The sequence below is a fragment of the Lacerta agilis genome, chromosome 13 (assembly GCF_009819535.1).
Source record: "Lacerta agilis isolate rLacAgi1 chromosome 13, rLacAgi1.pri, whole genome shotgun sequence".
NCBI classification, from domain to species: domain Eukaryota; kingdom Metazoa; phylum Chordata; class Lepidosauria; order Squamata; family Lacertidae; genus Lacerta; species Lacerta agilis.
The window spans coordinates 18834545-18855360 of NC_046324.1; the positions used below are offsets into that span (position 1 = coordinate 18834545).

Genomic DNA, 20816 nt, shown 5'->3' on the forward strand with positions numbered 1-20816 from the left:
TGCTTTTTAAAGGTGATGTTGCCCTTTGAAATTCCCCGTCTCGAGGTAGAAGCTCCTATTTATGTTACCCTCTTACCAGCATTGATAATATTTTATTCTAATTCAGAGGCGCCTGTACCTTTAATGAAAACAACAACAACCAGCCAGTACTCCTTTCTTTCCCCCCGCCCCTTTGGAGACTTCCAGACCAATCCTACAGCTCCACCCAAGAATCTTTTCCCCGCCATCTGATTGGTGAATCAAAGCGCTGAGCCACTCGCCTTTTCTCTCCCAGGAGACGCATCGATTGGTGCGGCCGGGTCACTCGTCACAATGATCCCTCTTCTGATTGGCTGCCTTGCACCGTAGGCTGTAACCTTCACCTCCTGTTTGGGGAAACTAGTTACTTTGATCACCCCCCCTCCCCATTACATTGTATCATGTGAGTGAGTTACTTTTAAGTGGCGGGGGGAGAGGGCATGAGTGCTAATCAGCGGAGGGATCTACTGTGATCTGCAAAGTGAACCATCGTCCTGGAGAGATCTTGAAGGTGAGTACTGTACTTTTGATAGGCGCTCTTTTATGAAGCATCCTTCTTGGGGGCGAAGAGGAGTCACACCGGAGGGAAGAGTCGGTACTGGAGAGGTTAACGTACAGAGCGCTGATCTGGATGCAAGCGAGGTCCAAGTGGAGGCATTGCTGTTGCCCTGAGCAGGTTGCCGAAGAGGCAGCACGAGAGATCCAGGGTTCGGAGAGAGGGCTCTGCTAATTGCTGCCTGCCACGCTTCGCGAAGAGGGTTTAAGCAATTTGCAAATAATGCTGGAAATAACTAGAAAGGGAAGGAGGGAGGCAGAGAAAGCGACCAGGAGGTGCAAAAACCCTGACTTTGAAAGAACAACCCGTAACGCGTCCAAAATCAGTATTGCTGTCTCAGTTTCAAAACTAGAGGTGGGTTCTATTCTCACCCCCCATCCCGATTATTTTATCTTTTGATGCAAAACCTTTTGGCTTGCAAACATTTTTTTTAAATGAATGCTAGCTTAAAAACATTGACATCTTTTTAAATATATAGTCATGGTATTGGAAGGGAAACGTTTTCTTGCGGATTCCGGTTAAAAACATGAATTCCTTTGTTTACTACATAGTTATATGATGGAATATGAGGTTGGGATAATACCAGGATAAGCCTACGGTTCGCAGTATGGGATCTGAGCTTTTTTGTTGTTTAATTAACACCCATCTTTTTTTTTTTTTCTTGAGCTGGTTGTTTTAAAATAAACTCTGAAAGTCAATGTGGGGTTATTGTGGACGGATGCGTGCTGTATATGAGTGTCTTTTAATGTGTGTCTGTGGTTTTGAGACGAGGGAGACTTTACAGAATAGCTTTTAGAAGGTGATGTGGGCTGCAACATAATTATTTCCAGGACGCTTTCCTGCTCTCTTGAGTGCATTTGAACGCCCAGGGAGACCTTAATTAGGGTCATGGATTGCTACTTCCCTACACTAAATACCTAGCTTCCCTTGCTGATGCTGGTATATGACACTCTGGAATGATGTGGTCTTTGTTTGCTGAGCTAAGACACAGCTTTAAAATCCACCATCACCATTCTTTTTTGTTGCCCAAATTCTTCTCAGATTATACACACACACACACACACACATGCATGGAGGTGGGGGAGAAAAGAATATATTGTGTGACCTATATTAGACTTATGTGTGTGAGATTAAGAGACTGCAGGAAGCTTAGCTAACTAGATATGTTTGTTCATTAATTGCATATAGCTAGTAATATACTGAAAGTGATATTTGGGTCACGGTGCTGTTTACTGCAAAAAGTCCCCATTTCCTGCAGTACTTAGCCAAGCTGTTTATAATCTTATCTAGTACTTTAAAACAGTGTTTTTCAACCACTGTTCCACGGCACACTAGTGTGCCGCGAGATGTTGCCTGGTGTGCCATGGGGAAAATTGAAAAATTACTTTATATATAGTCAATATAGGCACAGAGTTAATTTTTTTAACATTTTCTAATGGTGGTGTGCCCCGTGATTTTTTTCATGAAACAAGTGTGCCTTTGCCCAAAAAAGGTTGAAAAACACTGCTTTAAAATTCAGCAGCAAACAATGGATCTTGCTTTGGAGGGCATGCATGCTATTAAAAAAAGAACAATTGGCTGGAAAGAGACAGTGTGCATGCACACAAAAGCTCATACCAAGAACAAACTTAGTTGGTCTCTAAAGTGCTACTGGAAGGAATTATTATTATTATTATTATTACTATGGCAGACCAACACGGCTACCTACCTGTAACCAGAGAACCTTTGTGTGTGTGTGTTGTGTGCCATTGTATGCAGAATCACCTGATTCAGGCTAATTTAGATTGAATTGCTTGCTATTTAGGCTATGGTTGTTGTTGTTTTACATACTTCTTCCCTCATATCAGGAATTTTCCTTTATCCCTGCTATCTTGATTTATTTTCCAACAGTACACTTTCCAATATAGTTTAATTTTTATGTTAACAAACATGACTAACTTAGGTCTGAAATTTCACTGGTGAATGCCGGCCCATCCATGAGGCAGACTGGGGCAGCTGCCTCAGGCAGCAGAAAACAAGGGGCGCCTGGGCAGGCAGGCACCCCTTGATGCCTCTGCAAGAGAAGGGAGGAGAAGCGGCTGTGGTGGCTTCGGGATCCACTGAGATCTCACAAGAGCAAAATCACGCAGAGGCCTCTTCAGGGCTCTTACATTTTTCACTAGTGGATGTTTCCAAACATTTTTTATTTTTTTTTAAGGATAGCCTTGTGCACAATGCATTGCAGTAATCCCCTCCTGTCTCCAGCACAGTGCTGCAGCTCATGTTGGGATGGGCCCAGGTTCAGTTTCTGACACACCCCCAGTTTATAAGAAAGCACCTCTTGCAGAAGAAGTGGAAAACAAAACAAAACGAAAACCACATTTGAAACCTTGGAGAGTCATTGCCAGTTAATAACTGACAAGTCTTGCTGGATCTGACCAAAGGCCTACCCTGTTTACAGTAGTGTGTCCAACACTGGGGTTTGCTGCTTGCAATCCTGGAGGCAGCCTATAAGCAGTGGGGGCTGGTCCTTTAGGGTTAATGGGGCACTGCCCCACAAACCTCCGTCTGCCTCCCTTCCCACTTATTACCAGACTAGGAGATGGCATGAGATATCAGCTTCTTCCTCCTTATAGATCATATTAATATACCACATTTTCTCCAGGGAGCACAAGGTGGTATAAATGAATCTCTTCCTCCTCATTTTCTCCTCATAACAACCCTGCGAGGTAGGGTTCGGCTGAAAGACTGTGACTGACCCAAGGTCATGCTGTTAGTTTCATGGCTGAGCAGGAATGGTCCCAGGGTCGTTTACAGCATTAAAATACAATATCAAAAACAGTTTAAAAGAAACTTAGTCAGGTCCTAAAATATATACATTATGGCCATGGTAAAGAGGTGCATTTTCTGAATTTGCCAGAAGTTGAATAATGAAGTATTAGATGCACCTCTTCAAGGAAGAAGTTTAGGGGCCACCACAGAGAAGGCCCTCTCCAAGATCACCACCCCTTTTGAGCCTCTGAGGGCAGAGGAGCTACCAAAATGACCCCCTCTTCTAATTGCAACACCCGAGAGGGTCTATAGGGAAGGAGGTGGTCTTTCAGATATTTGGGAGCTGAGACTTTTAGGGCTTTAAACGCTAGTTTAAACGCACCTTGAATTGGGCCTTGAAATGAACTGGCAACCAGTGCAGCTGTTTAAAAAATGGCAGCAACCTAGCTGCTGCATATGGTACCAATTGACACTTCCAGGTCATCTTCAAGAGCAGCCCCATGTAGAGTACATTGCAGTAATCCAGCCTGGAAGTTACCAGAGCATGGAGCACAGTGGCCAGGTCATCCCTGTTTAAAAGGGTTGGAAGCTAGCAAACAAACCAGAGTTGAAAAAAGGCACTCCTATTAAGCAGAATTTATTGACATTTTCACAAAATAACACAAACCCAACCCCCACACCTACAAATATCAAAACAAATACAAATACACATAATGTCAGGATTCTTCTTCTTATCTGTATACCTTACTAAAAAAAAAATTCTAGTTCCAAATCTTGACGTTTGACTTCCCCCGCCTATACACCTTCGGTTTTAAAACAATACACTATTTCCTTAACAACTTTTCTCTATAAAAATTTAACTTTACTTAAAAAAGAAAAACCACCTTTGTCTTAATCTTTGCATTATAACCTAAAACTTAACCAAATATTCTTACAGCTAAACTTATTTCTTCTATCATTTATCATGCTGCTTTTAACTTAAATTCAATATCTCCTTACTTATTAAAAATAAACTTGTAATTAACAGACTTCACACTCCGATTTCGGATACCATGGCAGACCATCTATATTATACATTAATTGGTTCAACCCACTCCCCTTCTGTCCATTATCTTCTCCTGTCTTTCACCAGAACCGGATCTCCTATTGTATTCTTCTGAATGTCCACAGATCCAGGTTGCAACCACAACAAACCCTGCATCGAGCTCCAAGATGTTCATCCTCTCCATTCTGAGTTTCTCCGTGCCTTTGTACCATACTTCTTCTTCTTGTAGAAATCTTAATTCTGTGTCCCTCGACCCCGAGCTGCCACCTCGGAGTCTGGATATTAAAAATCTTTCCGTTCCAGGGCTACTGCCACCCCCTGAAATCGGCCCCTGTTCCAGTCGGATTTGCTCAGCCATCTCAAACCATCCTTCCAACACATCTTCCAGCTCTTTGCAAAAGTCTGTTTCCATTGAATAAAACTTTCGAAAAGCCTCCTCTGTGGAAAACAAATTCTTTCCATTTATAATCCCACTCAAGGCTCTTAGTTTTCGATCAAGCAGTTCCAGTTGAAAGACAGTAAGCTTTTCCTCATCCTCCCAGTCCTTCAGTGCCAACATAAGCGCAAAGTCCAACATCTTCGGGGGGAGGTGGGTATCAAGTTACGTTTCCTGTCTTTTCCTTCCTTTGTCTCAATTTTTTCCTACGCAAGTCCAAGTCGCCGCCATTTCTTCCGATGCCGGAGTATAAAGACCAAAACTTCAAATGGAGATATTTTTTCCTCAGTTAACCCCCAAAAGGAGATCTCAACAGACTCAGCTTTCAAATTCCAAATACTTTCAATTGATTGTTGTAGCAGCAGTCACTTAAAGAGTTAATTTCTTTCACCACCCGAAGGGAGAGAGGCGGGCTGCCTTTCTTCTTAATCCCAGAGCTTTCCCGGAATACAAAGAGTCAGTCAATTACTCACAGCTTCTGGTTTCTTAGCAACTCCTTAATGACAGGTAGAACAGAGACGCTCATCACGGACTTTGCCGCCGCATGTAAACATCCCGGTTGGGGCATGTCCCCTAAAGCCCGGCTCCGTAGTCCCTTCACCCCCACTCCCCCTTTACAGGGGGCGCGGGGGAAGGGTTCGGAGCACAACGGGCACAGCCGGGGAGCCCAGGGCACGGGACGCTCTTCCCGCGCCCCAACTGGAGCCCCGCTATGCGGCTGCAGGGCTCCTAACCCCCGGGATGAACTGGGTGCTTCGCAGCCGAAGCAGCCCACGACCATCCATAATGGCGCCAGCCGCCGGAAGTCTGAAAAAAAAAAAGGCACTCCTAGCCACTGAGGCCAGTGGAGGCTCCAAACTACAAACCTGCTCCTTTCAAGGGTGCACAACCATTTCCAGGGCAGGCCACCTCCCTGATATAAGAATGTGACACACATAATGGCTCTGTCTTTTCAGGATTCAGCTTCGATTTATTGGCCTGTATGCACCCACCTGTGCCTCCAAGCGCTAGTCTAATACATCAACAGCCTCTTCTGATTCAGATGAAACAGAGAGATAGAGCTGGGCGTCATCTGTCACTCCAAATCTGCTGGTGACAGCTCCCAGAAGCTTCATATAGATATTAAATAGCATGTTGGACAAGATGGAACCCTGTGGATGGAATCCACAGAACATCCTCCATTGTCCTGAACAGTTGCTTCCCAAGATGACTTTCTGTGATTTATATTTTATTAGAAGATTTTCATTTATTAAAACATAGTGACAAAAAAAGGGAAAAAAGTGTGAGAATGAAGAAGGGGGGGGAAGTCAGTTACATTTCCATACATTAGTATAAAGATGTGTATAACTTGTTATCCATATATATATATATAACACCTAATATATAAAACACCTAATATATTCTGTATAAACTCATTCCAAATATCATTATATTTATCCAATGAAAGTCTGCATCCATAAGCAGTTTGTCCATATGTTGCTAATATTGTCATGTTGTCAAGCCATTGATTGAGGAGAATCGTATCTCTATTCGTCCGGTTCATCGGTATCAATATCCACCATTAGAGCACGTAGAATCCAAAAACTGGAATACTGTGGTCAACAGTATGAAAAGCCACCAAGAGATCACAGAGGGTGAGCAGGGTCACACTTCTCCCTTCTCTCTCCTGATAAATTTCATCAACAAGGGTGACCAAGGTAGTTTCAGTGCCATGACCAGGCCTGAAGCCAGCCTGGAGTGGTCTCACAGACAACACTAATCTGGATAAATGGAACCCATATAGAGAGGGAAACAGGATCATAGTGGCAAATGAATGCCAGCCCCAAACTACACACACTTAGTTGGTCGTGGGAACAAACCTTGTGTGCATGGGCTTGGGAACATCCAGCCATAAACTCTGTACATAAGCGCATGTACATTTCATTGTCTCCACACTAAGAGCCAGTGTGTTGTAATGGTGAGGGTTCGGGTCCCCACTTGGTCATGAATTTCACTCCCTATCTATCTACCTAACATACCTCAGAGAATTAATGTGAGGATAAAAGGCATGCACTTGGTCTGGAAGGTGCAGCTTGGGTAGGATGTTGTGGCCAGGTTGTCGAGTGGAACACCTGGATGTACCTATTACACCTGCTTTGAAGGAACTGCAGTGGCTGAGGATCAGCTAGCAGGCCATGCTTAAGGTACCGTACCTGTTATTAACCTATAAAGCCCTCAACAGTTCAGGACCAAGTTGCCTGAAAGACTCCTTGCCCCTGTATAGACCTGTAAGACAGTGTTTCCCAACCTTTGAGCTCCAATTTTTTTTTGGACTTCAACTCCCATCATCCCTGGCCACTGGTCCTGCTAGCTAGGGATTATGGAAGTTGTAGTCCAACAACAGCTGGAGACCCCAGTTTGGGAAGCACTGACTTGGATCATGTGGGGAAATTCTGCTCATGGCACGGCACTCTACAGAATATCATAGGGCAGTGACACAGAAATGGGCATATCCAGCTGTTAACCCTGGTCTGTGGCATGCCCTTATCTCTGCCATACATGAGGCAACAACCATTAGCTGTCTTGTGAAAGCTTATCTCTTTGTCCAGGCTTTCCATGAAACATAAGACCAGACCCTGATTTATGTGTTTGAATCCTCTGCATGCCTGTTTTCATTTGTTTTTTATATGCTTTTATGCTGCTGCTTTGTTGGGTTGTTGTTGTTGTTGTTGTTGTTGTTGTTTGTTGTTCCATTTCGATTTTGATGACAGTCTTTGCTTTTCTATTGTATACTGCTTAGAGATCTTTAAAAATATTATAAATGGCTTAGAATAAATCAAATAAAATGGGTGTGTTGGCAGGAGGATGGAGAGATATGTATGCTAAGCTCATGAGCTGGAACATGGGATACAAAGGTGGTGGTGGTTGTTGTTGTTTTTAAAAAAAGAAATTGTGATTAGCATGCATTACCGAAACTCCTGCGTTTTTAACACTTGGCTATAGTTTTTCAGTTATCCCTACAATGATCCTGTAAGGTAGCGAGCATTATGACCCTGAAATCACTGGTGTGGAGGGGAAGTTTGAGCATGAGAGCTTCTATCAATTTCTGGAGGCAGTCCGTTGATTCCTGCCTGAGATGAGATCTGAACCAGGGCCACGCTGGCTAAAGAGCTCCCTTTCCTCCACCAGTGTGCTTCCTTTGATCTAGTTAAAGCACAAACTGTGAGCCTCATCTCCATAATTCCAAAGCAATTTGCTGGTTCATCAACTTCTTAAGCAACAATCAGAGTCGGGAGCAAGTGGAACAAGATAGACAGGACCAGGTTAAATGTGTGGACAGGCTACAATTAAGGACGTGCCGCAGAACGGTATATACTCTGTGCTTGAAAATCTAGCCTCTGTGCCAAGCTGAGCAAGATTTTGGGCCTAAAATGTTTAGTTCTGCAGCCCGAGTACAATGTAGACATGTGTCTCATGTTTTATCCATATCTGTTGTTTTATCTACTAATTTAAAAGAGGTGAATCTTTCCCGTCAGTATTGCTGAAGAAGGCAGCTTGCAGAGAATATCTGTTGTGTCCTTTTTTTCTAATGGAACAATAAAACTTACTTGCGAAAACTGCAAAAGTTGTAAAACAGTGTAAGAGCAGCAGATTAAAACCGCATTTTAAAAGGCCTGAGAAAAGTAAGGGCGCACGATGGCAAAAACACCCTACAGAATAGAGAAGGGTACCAAAGCAGCAGCTCCCTGGCAGATTGTGGCGCAGATGGGGTGACACAGCTGAAAAGGCCCAGATCTAAGCATCTGACTAAGATCTGGATGTGCAGGCAAATACACGTGAGAAAGCAACAGTCCTTCGGGTACCTGAGTTTCTGCCTTCCAGGGGAAATGACTTGTTGGAACTATGTTGGTACACCTTCAGAGTTCTTAGATGACTGGCAGCCCTTGTGATTCATGCATCCCCTCAATCCTGAGGACTAGCGCCTTGCATTTTATTAAAAACTGAAAATCTTATGGTTGTGAAGGTGAAGCATTGTACATCACACGCCAGATTGCCTGAGGGTAGAATACAGAATACTTTAACATCATTAGAGACCAGGAGCAGCCAAGAATTTAAGCCTACAAGGAAAAATCCAGCAGCAAGCAACAGGAGATCTGAGTTGTTGAGAACAATCCCAAGCCAAATAGATAATGTTTGCATTTATTTAGGTTGCATCTCTCCAGCTGCTGCCAGGGATGCTTGGCAATCTGCTGGCCGGATGTACTGTAGGAAAAGGGCAGGTGAATTGGAAGTGCAAATGTTGAAGCTTGTTTATGGAGAGTTGTGTTTCTTCCTTTCCCTTGCAGACAGTAAATTAAATTGCTCTGATGCTGCTTAACAGGACCCAGTTCTGCTGGAATGCCTGCTAGGAAGCATTTGGGATCAACTTGTTGCATCAGCCCACAACCACTGACTTGACTTTTAACCACAATCACATCAATGTGTTTTTCCTCATCAAGTTTACATCCCCACAGTGGCTGTTAGCACTGCTTCAGCTGGCCAAAGAGCCCTTTCTGCAAATGCTGGGTAGTCCTTTGCCTCATTGCGGGATGCTGAGCCTTTGCAGCTTGTCTGCTTTGCAAACTTGCAGAGGCTTTAAATTCTGATTTGTTGGCCAAAGGCCAGCCTGCTTTTGCCCTGCATCCCAGAGGCGGAGATGGGTGCCTTTGATTTATTAGGCAGGGTGTTCATAAAGGCCAGAGTGAAAAACGGGGAGGGCATGGTCTTGTGGCCTCCTAACCTATAGACTACTAGAGTTATATATTGTGGCACAAACTCTTTTCCCTTTCAGTGTTATAAGCTAGGCACCAAATGGCTCTTAAAACCAAGGTTATAGTCGCCAAAATAAATTCTAGTAGTCGTTTTGGGGCAAGATGGCTCTAAAGTCTTATTTTTCAGATGATGGACTGACTGCGATTGATTTTCAATTAAAGTTCAGATGACATTGAGCTAGGTTAAGAGCTTTGGGAACTTAAAGAAGAAAAGTCGCTTGATCCAGCGAGAGTCCACATATATATTGGCTTATTCTGACCTCTTTTTCTTAACGGTGACTGCTCCTGCTCAGCCTGCACAGAAAAAGCAATTTGGTTCCAGAAATTCATTCTGATTGTGCAGAAAAAAATATAACCGATAGAATTCTACAGAATGGGTTAGTAGTTTGTTAAAACAGTCCAGATTCAATGATCCCCATATGGTGGAGATGCCAGGCGCCATCCTGGCTCCCAGGCATCTTCACTTGGTCGCAAGTGGTTGATAGGTAAAGGTAAATGACCCCTGACAGTTAAGTCCAGTTGCAGACGCCTCTCGGGTTGCGGCACTCATCTTGCTTTACTAGCTGAGGGAGCCGATGTTTGTCCACAGACGGTTTTTCTGGGTCATGTGGCCAACATGACTAAGCCACTTCTGGCGAAACCTGAGCAGCGCATGGAAACGTCGGAGCGGTACCTATTTATCTACTTGCACTTTGACGTGCTTTCGAACTGCTAGGTGGGCAGGAGCTGGGACCGAGCAACGGGAGCTCACCCTGTTGCGGGGATTCGAAACACCGACCTTCTGATCGGCAAGCCCTGGGCTCTGTGGTTTAGACCTGGCGCCTGGCTAATTTCGAACACTGTCTTTGGCATAGCCTAAGTGCTGTGTGCCTCTCCGATCAAGAGTATCTTTCAACTTCATGCTTTGCCAAGATCTTGTTTGCAGCCTCTTGAAACACACAAAAGCAAAGGTACCTATGTACCACTGTCCCCTGAGAAATTCCATAGTAAGGTAGTGTCTTTAATTAGACCACTGAAAATATCAGAGAACAGAGAGCAAAGCCTCCATTGTTCAGTGGCTGAGCATCTGCTTAGCATGCAGAAGGTCTCGAGTGAAATCCCCAGAATCTCTAGGAAGAGCAGGAAAAGACTCCTTTTTGAAAACTGCTGACAGTCAGTTTGAAGAGCCGCTGACTGTGGAATATACAGGTTTGGGGTGGGTCAATGGTCTGAATTGGTATAAGGCTGCTTCCTGTGTTTCTAAGCTTTTGAGATCTGGAACTCTTTGTTAGCAGGGGTTAAGAGAAGCAGAGGGTGGGGAGACACTCACTGGTGTTAAAGCAATTGGCTTTAAGGCAGAGTGTGGGAAGAAGTAGCAGGCAGGCTTACTAGAATAGGCCAGCCTTTCCTGGGCTGGGGACTTCCAGCTGTTTTAGACTACATTTCCCATCAGCCTCAGCAAGCACAGCTTCATGTTAGCATTGTAGCTCAGTGTCAAAACATCTGCACTGCATGAAGAAGGTCCCAGGTCCAATTACAAGACCTGGACCTATTAAAATCTCCTTGTCTAAAACCCTGGAAAGCCACTGCCTGTCATTGCAAACAGGACTGAGTGAGATGGACCAATAGCCAGGCTTTGTGCTCGATGAAGAAATACACAACATCTGATGCCCTAGTTTTGAAAACACAAAATCCAGCAGTTATCTTAGATCTGTCTCCAGTCTTAAATACAAAGCAAAGAGGTTCCTTGCGCTAGGGAACAGCAGTTAAAAGAAACCTGGTGATGGTTGTATTAGCAAAACTAGAGTTTAAATACATAACTTTGAAATAGATATTCCTGGCTATTTCAGTACATTGGCCAGACAGGACTTAGGCATTGTTAATGCCTCCGAAAAAACAATGGCAATTTGCAATGCTCAGTAAACTGAAGGCATCAAAGAGTTGGAGCTGCATTGCAGTAAGACTTCAGCACAATGTCCCTGGCTTTGAATCAACAATAGAGCAAACTTTCAAAAGAAAGTCCCTAGAGGTACAAGTACATGCCTCATTTCCACGCACACGAAAAGGCATTTCTGCTTATAGAATTAAGGTTTCCCTATTTGCTTCCACTGTCTCCCAGCTTTAATGATAATAGTAGTGTGGATGTACTTGATAAATGAAAACAAATCTAATGGATAATGTGTTATCTTTGAGGGCAAGCTTGCTTCTGAGAGTCAACACACAAGCTTCTCGGGTTGGAAGCTTGCATGGTTCAACGTAGGTATGTTGGAAAAGCAAGAGAGATAATTTTGGGCTTAACTAATGTACAAGTTACCTTCAAAGAGATTTCCCCTCCCTGAGGATCCACAGCAGCGCAGCTCAGAGGTGCAGATCTCTACTAAAGAGTTTTGAATGTGCTCACCCAACTATGGTTTCCATTTCCAGAGGGGTATTATTACTTGTGTTTTGGTGCAATGGACAAAGGGTCTTTTGGCACCTTAGAGAGGGGGACGTTTATTATGGTGCAAGGTTTCATGGACTGTACTTCATCAGATCCACTTGCATCTAGTGAATTGGACTCTAGTCCATAACCTGTGGAAGCTTAAGGTGCCAGAAAATTCTTTGTTATAGTTCCCATGACTCTCAGGCTGGAGACGGTTGTCCAAATGTGGCCCCCTGGTGTCTCTCTGACCATTGGGACTCTCCCAAGGTCACACCACTTTCTTTCCAGCCTCCCCCCCCCCCCTTCAGCAGCTCTGCTTCCTTGAGTGCTTTTTCCTGTTACACTGTCTGGAAGTATTCTGAGATTATGATAGCACTTCTTTCTTTCTTGCCTGGATAGAGAGAGATGTGTACAGGAACCTCTGATTTTTGCATGGTCAGAATGTAACCTAGTAGACAAAGGCAAGAGTTCTATCCATTGCTTCATGTGCTTTTACCTCTGTGCCTGCCCAGCAGTGGCCCCTGGAAGGTTGCCCATGAGGCAGTGTGGCCCTCTGGCTGAAACAACTTTCTCACCCCTGCACTAAAAAGCAACATCTATTTCGTATCCCTGGGTTTCCTGCAGCAACTGCAGTCTGTAAAATGTTTCTAAGACTACCTAAATCTTTTTTTTTCTCATAAATTTTATTTTTAAAAGATTGTTACGTTATTCTTTGCATTACACCACAAACAATCCTAGTATCTTTATGGGGGTTCTTCTAACCCCCGGACTTCCCCCCACTCCTCTCCCCAGTTTCCAATATTTATCTCTTCTCATTTCTGCGTCTAAATACCTTTATCCAAACTATTAATTTTCCTTGCTGGTGTCCTTTATCAAATTATATTACAAATGCTAATCCAATCCTCCTAACGTTTTTAGGTGCTTACAGTGCTCCTTCATGTATTTTACAAAATTAATCCATTCTTTTTTTAGATTTCTTGTCCTCTTGATATCTGATCTTCCCGGTCAGTCTCACCATTTCAGCATAGTCCGTCAATTTCAATATCCATTCTTCTTTTGATGGGATTCTTCCTTCTTTCTATAAGACTACCTAAATCATTGCTTTGGCTGCAGTCCTTAAAAGAGCTTAACGAAGTGCATTCATTTGAGCCCAAGGAAGCCGCTCAGACTGAAGGCGAGGTCGGCTACACCCAAACTTGTGCTGCTTAAAATATCAACAGGGGAACACCCTTTGCTGCTGAGGATGGGTCGGGACGGCCTTTTCGGAAGGCATTGGCCAAGGGAGCACAATTGTCCTTTCTCCGGTTGTCTTGCATTAGCCTTGCGGAACTGAGGACATTCCCTACCTAAAATTAATTGGCGTACCCCGCCTATAAAAGGTACAATATCTTTTCTTGTAATTGGGATGGGATGCTTCTTTCAAAACCATTTTTGGCAGCTTCTGGGAGTTTTGCCACCATCAGTTCCCTGTTTTCGTGCTAAGTGTAAGTTGCTATTTTTACTCCTCCCTTTCTAAATGTTTACTGGGAGGGTGTAATTAGCAACAAACATCTGTTTAGGCCCAACCAGCTGCAGTGGCCCGTGGGGGAATGTGTTGCTGCAAGAAAGGCCTGGAGGAAGATGATTTGGTTTCTGCCTTAAGGAATATTCCCTCCTTTAAGGTTCTGGTCCTCCGTGGGATGCAGCAAGTGGGAATGTCCAGCTGGAGGCTGGGTGTATCAATCGGCACCTCTGGATGTCCCAGAAGTGTCGATTGTTCTTATGCTGCATTATAAAGACAGAGGTTTATATAATACATAGAGAGATTTACTGCTACTCCTCAAAATGATCATGGCACTTCCACAGCATTGATGAAGGAGAAATTCCATTCACATTTGAAGGAAATTTTCACCTAAACTTCACACTTTCTGAAACAGTATGTGAACTGAGAGACGGCTGTCTTTTGAAATGTGCAGGTTTCTGAATTTTTCCGTGCCAGGCTCCAGCCAAATGCAGTATATTAGGGGAAATTGCATACAAACATGTGTATATTAGGAAAAATTAAAATAATTATGAATTTTTGGAAGTTCCTTTTTTATATCTCATATGGATATGGAGAACTGAATTTAAGATTGGGAAAAATGAGAAACTGTAATCGACGTCTTTGCCTAACCCTATTTCACCCCACCCACAAAACTGAAATTGGGCATGTATGAAGCTCAGAATGCCCTGATTTCCAGGAAAGTCTTAACAGGGTTGATATATAACACCACCACCCTTAAAAATGAAGAACACGTAGCACACCCGAGAGCTGGTGTAGCACGGTGGCCCAAAGACTGAGCTGTGGATCAGGAAGACCCTACTTTGAATTCTTCCTGTGCCATGAGCTCACTAGGAATCCTTAGGCAAGCCTGTTCCTCTCGGCCTCAGGCCTGCCATCCACTAGCTAGGGATGATGAGAGTTGTCCCAAATATCTCTAAGGCCCTTGGTTACCGTAAGGCAAGGTTGGGGAGCCTCTTCCAACTCAAGGGTCACATTCCCTTCTGCGGCAGCCTTCCAGGGGCCACATGAGTGGTGAGAGGGGCCAGAGGCAAAAGAGGGTGGAGCAATTGATAGAAAAATTACCTTTGCCCAATAGCAGTGGTGGCGAACCTTTTAGAGACCAAGTGCCCAAACTGCAACCCAAAACCCACTTATTTATCACAAAGTGCCAACAAGGCAATTTAACCTGAATTGGGGCATAATCTGCAGTAGCTGTCACTACTCTGACTCCTACTTAGCCCTTAAGAAAGAAGTACCCGGTTACCATATTGCAGGGGTGGCCAACTCCCAAGAGATTGCGATCTACTCACAGAGTTAAAAACTGGCAGTGATCTACCCCCTTTTTTGGAAATCAGGTCAAAGATGTTGAGCTTTTTTTTAGGAAGGAGGAAGGCCATTTTTGGAGGGTTCGGGTCAAAGTTGTTGAGTTTTTTTCAGGGAAGAGGTAAAATGTTGAGCTTTTTTTAGGAGAGCCACAGTTGTTCAGCTTCTTTGGGGGGAGCCAATGATCTACCAGTGATCTACCGCAGACGTCCAGTGATCTACCGGTAGATCACGATCTACCTGTTGCACATGCCTGCCATATTGCATTGCATTGTAACTGGGGAATTTGTGTGAAGTCCAGGCAAGCTCTCTCAGTGTTTGCATTGAAAGAGAAGATGCACATAGATCTTTTTGCCGTTCATTAACCCAACAATTACCCATCCTCAGCACCGTTGTTTGCCTTCATGAAAGTAAGTGTAGTTAATATGTTTTGACATCACCACCACGAGACCGGGTTTGTCTTCTCCATGAGATACTCATCTTCACTGTTAGGATAAAATATTTGTTTCTGCAGCAGCCGGAGCAGCTTTTAGGGAAAATAAATTCCAACAGCGTTTTCCCTGCTCCCTCGCGCAGGGCGCACCCTCACCCATGTGGTTGAGCTCAGTGAAGAAGTACGCCAGCAAGTGGGAGGCGGTCATGGCGCAGCACGGCTGGTGGGGCCCGGAGCCCCAGTGCCAGGTGAGGGGCGATGAGGATGGGGCGGAGGTGGCCCTGCTTGGCTACCCGGCGCTAGAACAAAGTGGTTTCTTGAAGCTCACCAGCAACGCCATCCTCCCCTGCCGACTCCCGTGTGATGTACCCTGCCCAGCACCTCCCATTGGCCCCGGCCAGAGGGTGTGTAAAGCCTCAACCTCACAGCAGGAGGAAGATGGCTGCTCTGCTGCACAAGTTGAACTGAGCACTCAACGCGCCGCCCTTGCCTTCTACTGGCTCTGGGGCAACGGCACGCATGCCCACAGAGAGGGCTCTGAGTGCCATAGGTTTGCCACCACTGGCCTATAGACTGGTTTCTAGCCACACTTATATCCAAGCAAGGAAGAGGTATTGTCAGAGTTCAAGGACACATTCCCACCACTTAAGGAGAGTACAAAACAGGGATGTAGGGGGTGTTACCAGAAGAAAATCCCGAGGGTTGTATTTGGCCTCCTGGGCACAAGATTCCCTAAACCTGTTGTAAGGGTTGCAACTTGAAAAGCATGTGAAGTTCTTTGAACACTTGAAAGTAGCATAGAAATGTTTGAGGGTGATTATTCCTCCCATGTGTGTATTCAACGAAACAGGAATTTTGTGCACAAGTCGCCCAAGATGGGGCAGGGGTGGGGTGGGGTGGGGATTCCCACACTGGAAGGCAAGTAGGTAGATCTGTGGCTGCAGAATGTTAGCTGAATGCGCTAGCGTGCATCCCGTACAACATATAAGTTGTACAATGCAAGCTGGCATTGAAATGGTAATTAAAGGCGGTGCTGACAGAAGGATTTATTCCCTTATCTTATTTGTGTTTGTCATCTTGCTTCTAGCTGTCCTCAGCAAAATTCCCCCTCTGCTCCCCACCATAACATCTTGCTTGCTGTTGGTCCCTGCCCAAAAGTTTGATCCAGGTGCCTTCAAACCCTCTTTGGCAGATTAGGTGAATAATTAGCTCTCGTGTTTACAGAACACTTTGCCCCTTGAGTCACTCTCCAGAGGAGAAGCTGCTAAATGCCACACAGGATGACGAGGGCAGACATTAAGGGAACTCCACCTCTTGCAAACTAAACGCAGTGGGTGGAATATCATCAAGTGGTTAAGGATTGATCAAAGTCAACACCTGGCTAGGAATCAGCTATGGAACCAGGGCTCCGGAGGGTTGTTTTTTCCCCCAGACACAGCGCTGGGATTGCATCAGTGAGGCTGTTGCCTGATTAATAGACTGAGATTTTATATAATTGTTTAACCTTGCATGGTAGGGGGGGAAAACAAGGTTCTGCAGCCAAAAATGATGATGCAGGGATCAGTTGCCCTTCTCTTAAAACTGGGGTGGGCAACCTCGTTTCAGTCTACTTACAGAGAGTAGTATTGGGTAACTTCCTTGGCCCACAGAAAATTGATCTGCAGGTGACATCATGGATGATTTTGTTGTTTAATATTGATATGAACCTGCTAGGTTTGAGACAAGGTGGCACCCATATACTGATGGTACCAAGCTCTGTTTCCTGTGTAACATCTGAACCAAGAGAGGCTGTTCATGTCCTAACCTAAACCGTAAGAACACAAGAGGAGCCTGCTGGATCAGGCCAACAACCCATCTAGTCCAGCATCCTGTGCTCACATTGACCCAAGCAGGACAACAGAAGAGCACTTTCCCTCCTCTGTGTTTTCCAGCATTCTGGTGTTCAGAAGCATTACTGCCTCCAGCCATGGAGGTAGAGCATAGACATCATGGCAAGTAGCCATTGATAAACACCTTCTCTATCAATTTGTCCAACCATCTTTTAAAGCCATCCAAGTTGGTGGGCATCACTGCCTCCTGGGGGAACAGGTTCCATGGTTTAACTATGCAATGTGTGAAGAAATCCTTTCTTTTATCTGTCCTGAATTCCAACATTCAGTGCCACCAGGTGTCCACAAGTTCTAGCATTACAAGAATGGGAGAAAAGTTTTTCTCCCATTTGTTTTCTCCATACCATGCAGTTTCATAAACTTCTATTACAGCAATACTTCCACGAACGTCCGCCTTGTCAAGCGTCAATCCCTGCGAACGTCCGTGACAAACCCGGAGGTACCAGAACGGGTTACTCCCGGGTTTGCCGCTCGGGCATGCACAGAAGTGCTAAATCACGCTTTGCGCAGGTGCAGAATCACAAACCGCTCCGTGCACATGTGTAGACCCGGCACTTTGCTCTGTGTCCTTTACGGCTAGCGGCCGGGGCTCCAGAACGGATCCCGGCCACAAAACGCGGTACTGAAGAGGGGGAGTTGCAAAAAGGCTACAGTACGACTGTATGTCATATCATATTCACATTTTTTTTTCTAAACTAAAAAGTTCCAAACACTGCAGCCCATGCCTGGAATGCAAACTACTAAATAGCAACAGAATCCTGGCAAGACAGAAGGCCACATCCATACCACACATTTAACACATTGTTATTTCGCTTTAACAGTTATGGCTTTCCCAACACAATTATTAATGTGGGCCCTTTGCATGGCATGTAGGTGCCACACCACTGAGCTGTGGAGGCATTTAAGTGGTCACTGTGGGTGTCAGGATACTTGACAAGATGACTTCTTGGCCGGGTGGCGCTGAGGTGTAAACCACTGAGCCACTTGGGCTTGCCGATCAGGTCGGCGGTTCAAATCCCTGTGACGGAGTGAGTTCCCATTGTTCTGCCCACCTAGCAGTTTGAAAGCACGGCAGTGCAAGTAGATAAATAGGTACCACTGCGGCGGGAAGGTAAACGGCGTTTCCATGTGCTCTGGCTTCCGTCACAGTGTCCTGTTGCACCAGAAGCGGTTTAGCCCTGCTGGCCACATGACCCGGAAAGCTTTCTGTGGACAAATGCCGGCTCTCTTGGCCTGAAAGTGAGATGAGCACCGCAACCCTGTAGTCACCTTTGACTGGACTTAACCGTCCAGGGGTCCTTTACCTTTTTACCTATTCATTTCAAGTATTACTAAGCACTGGTGTGCTGTGGTGAAAATCGTTTGCATCGCATCAGCTGAATGACTTTGCACCCAGAGCAGCTTCAGTGCCACATCTGCAAATCCATCATGATTCAGACTAGTTTAAAGGGAAGAGGCAATAAAAGTATGCAGTGCGTACTCAGCTCTGCAAAGTTTAATAGTGTGTTTTCTTTTAAATTGTTTCAAATCCTCCGAGCCTTCAGGGATCAGCACAGGAAAGTGAAAGCTTTAAGTGGGTGCTTTTGCATGCTGTGAAAAATGAAAGTGTTGGTTAACTCACTTCTCTGCACAAGCCTAGGTATTTACTGGGTTGTATGGGTGCCTGAGAACACAGATTCCCTAATTGATGCCTTTGAGTAGATTCATACATATTTCATTTGTTGCTGCTTTGGTGATGCTAAAACCTCTCGCATCTGCGCACATCCAACAAATCTTGGGCCAAGCCCCCAACTTTTAATTCAAAGTTGATGGCTTCGTGATTACTCTTGGTTACCCCGGGAACCAGCCCTTCAGTGGCAGAAGCAAGAGCTCTGGTGGGCTTCATTATCTCTGTAGCAACGGTAACCTCGATCTTGCCAAAAGAGTCCTGCCAGAAGCGCTTTGCAATAATAATGTACATTGCACATAGAGCCAGGCTTGTTCAAATAGCACTCAGCTAATCACCTGTAAAGGAGTAAAAGTTACCTGGTACCTCTAGGTGAGCAGGAAAGGAATACCTATGCAATGCTTCTTTTTTCCTTGTGTATCTGGAAAACACTCCCAATAGCTAGAGAAGTAGCTGAACTGAAATATTTGATTGGTGGTGGTAAATTCAGAAAAGCATGATGCATGCGGTTTAAATTTTACAAGCAAACAAATTCAAAGATTTACTTGTAAATATTTTAAGGTATGTGAGCAAACACTTCCCTTACATTATTTATATTTGCTGTCGGGGGCAGGGTAAAAGCACTGCAAACATACTAATTTTAGCATGCCTGAAGAACTGCATGTTTCCTAGGAATAGTGACCTAAAATAAAAGCAAATTAGATTTGATGGGCATTATATTCCATCCAGTTGTCCATTTTTTAATTTTTCTTGCCTTCATTCATTATGCTGCTAGTTTTACTGAAACAATGCATTTTTTAAAAAATGTTGTACTGGGGAAATGTCCAGAAATCTCCCAATTTATGCCCCACACCAGTGACCTGACCTCCTCAAGTTTCTTCCCCAGGGATTTGAGTCTCTTTCCATTCCCAGAAACATTACAATTGAAACCACCAGTCTCTTTACCTATCATCTGGGAATGTATACCAGGAAGGCGAGGGAGAAAGAGGGAGGGGGAACCACCCCTCAATTATTCTTCTGGGATTTTAGCTTTGTAATTTTCCTCTTTATTTCTTGCATGTGCGGCCAAAAATAAAATAAAATAGGCTGTTCCCTCGAGCTAGATCCTAGTCAGCGGGAGTGAGCAATGTGGGCAATTTGCAGCAAAACCAAACCAAATTGGGGATGAATTCTTTGTGTGGGTAAATAACTCTTGGCAAGGCCTTGTTGTAGCAAGTGGAAGGATGTCTGGAATCCAGATGAGTCACCTCAGAACGGCAGGTGAGAGGCCTGGCTTGCCAGGTGCCAATGACCACCAGGTGGGCCTGCACAATTTGTGACCCACCAACCGAGCACAGCCTGCTGGCAGTGTGTTATGGCTGGAAAACACTCCCCAGCACTGCCGCCTTTAAAGAAAAAAATAATATTATTTCTGCAGGCTGAGTTCAAATGGGTTTGTCAAGCCCAGGAGGGTGGGGACCATACTCAGCTGGCTGCAGTTGCAATTTGTCCTATCTCCATAGAGGAGATGGGAGCACTGTTGGCCCGGGCTGCATTCATGCCAGGGCCAGATTTACCGTATTTTTCGCTCCATAAGACGCACTTTTTCCCTCCTAAAAAGGAAGGGAAAATGTTGCTGCGTCTTATGGGGCGAAGGCTTCGCTCCCTGCGGCCTCCCCCCCACCCTGATTTCGGGCACTGGGTGCTGCATCGGCGCGGCGAGCTGGGCGGTGGGGAAAGCAGCCGGGATCCCAGCTGCTTCCTCCACCACCCAGTGCCCGAAATCAGGATTTGTGGATCGACGCGGGGCGCTGGGTGGTGGAGAAAGCAGCCGGGATCCCAGCTGCTTCCTCCACCACCCAGCACCCCGCGCTGATCCAAAAAGCAGGCTTTCTGCATCGGCGCGGGGAGCTGGGCGGTGGGGAAAGCAGCCGGGATCCCAGCTGCTTCCTCCACCACCCAGCACCCCGCGCTGATCCAAAAAGCAGGCTTTCTGCATCGGCGCGG

The 20816-nt window shown here is 45.1% G+C and overlaps 1 protein-coding gene across 3 annotated transcripts in view; it reads left to right on the forward strand.

Annotated features, from left to right (window-relative positions):
- The first annotated feature begins 343 nt into the window (after positions 1-343).
- Positions 344-20816, forward strand: part of KLHL25 (kelch like family member 25) — a 34312-nt gene continuing 13839 nt past the window's right edge. For 2 of the 3 annotated variants that reach the window (XR_004427749.1, XM_033167210.1), the window contains exon 1: positions 344-529. The gene's annotated coding sequence lies outside the window, so the exon portion shown is untranslated. Of the gene's footprint in view, positions 530-867; positions 929-20816 lie in introns of those variants that run through there. The other variant, XM_033167211.1, reaches the window with a different exon arrangement.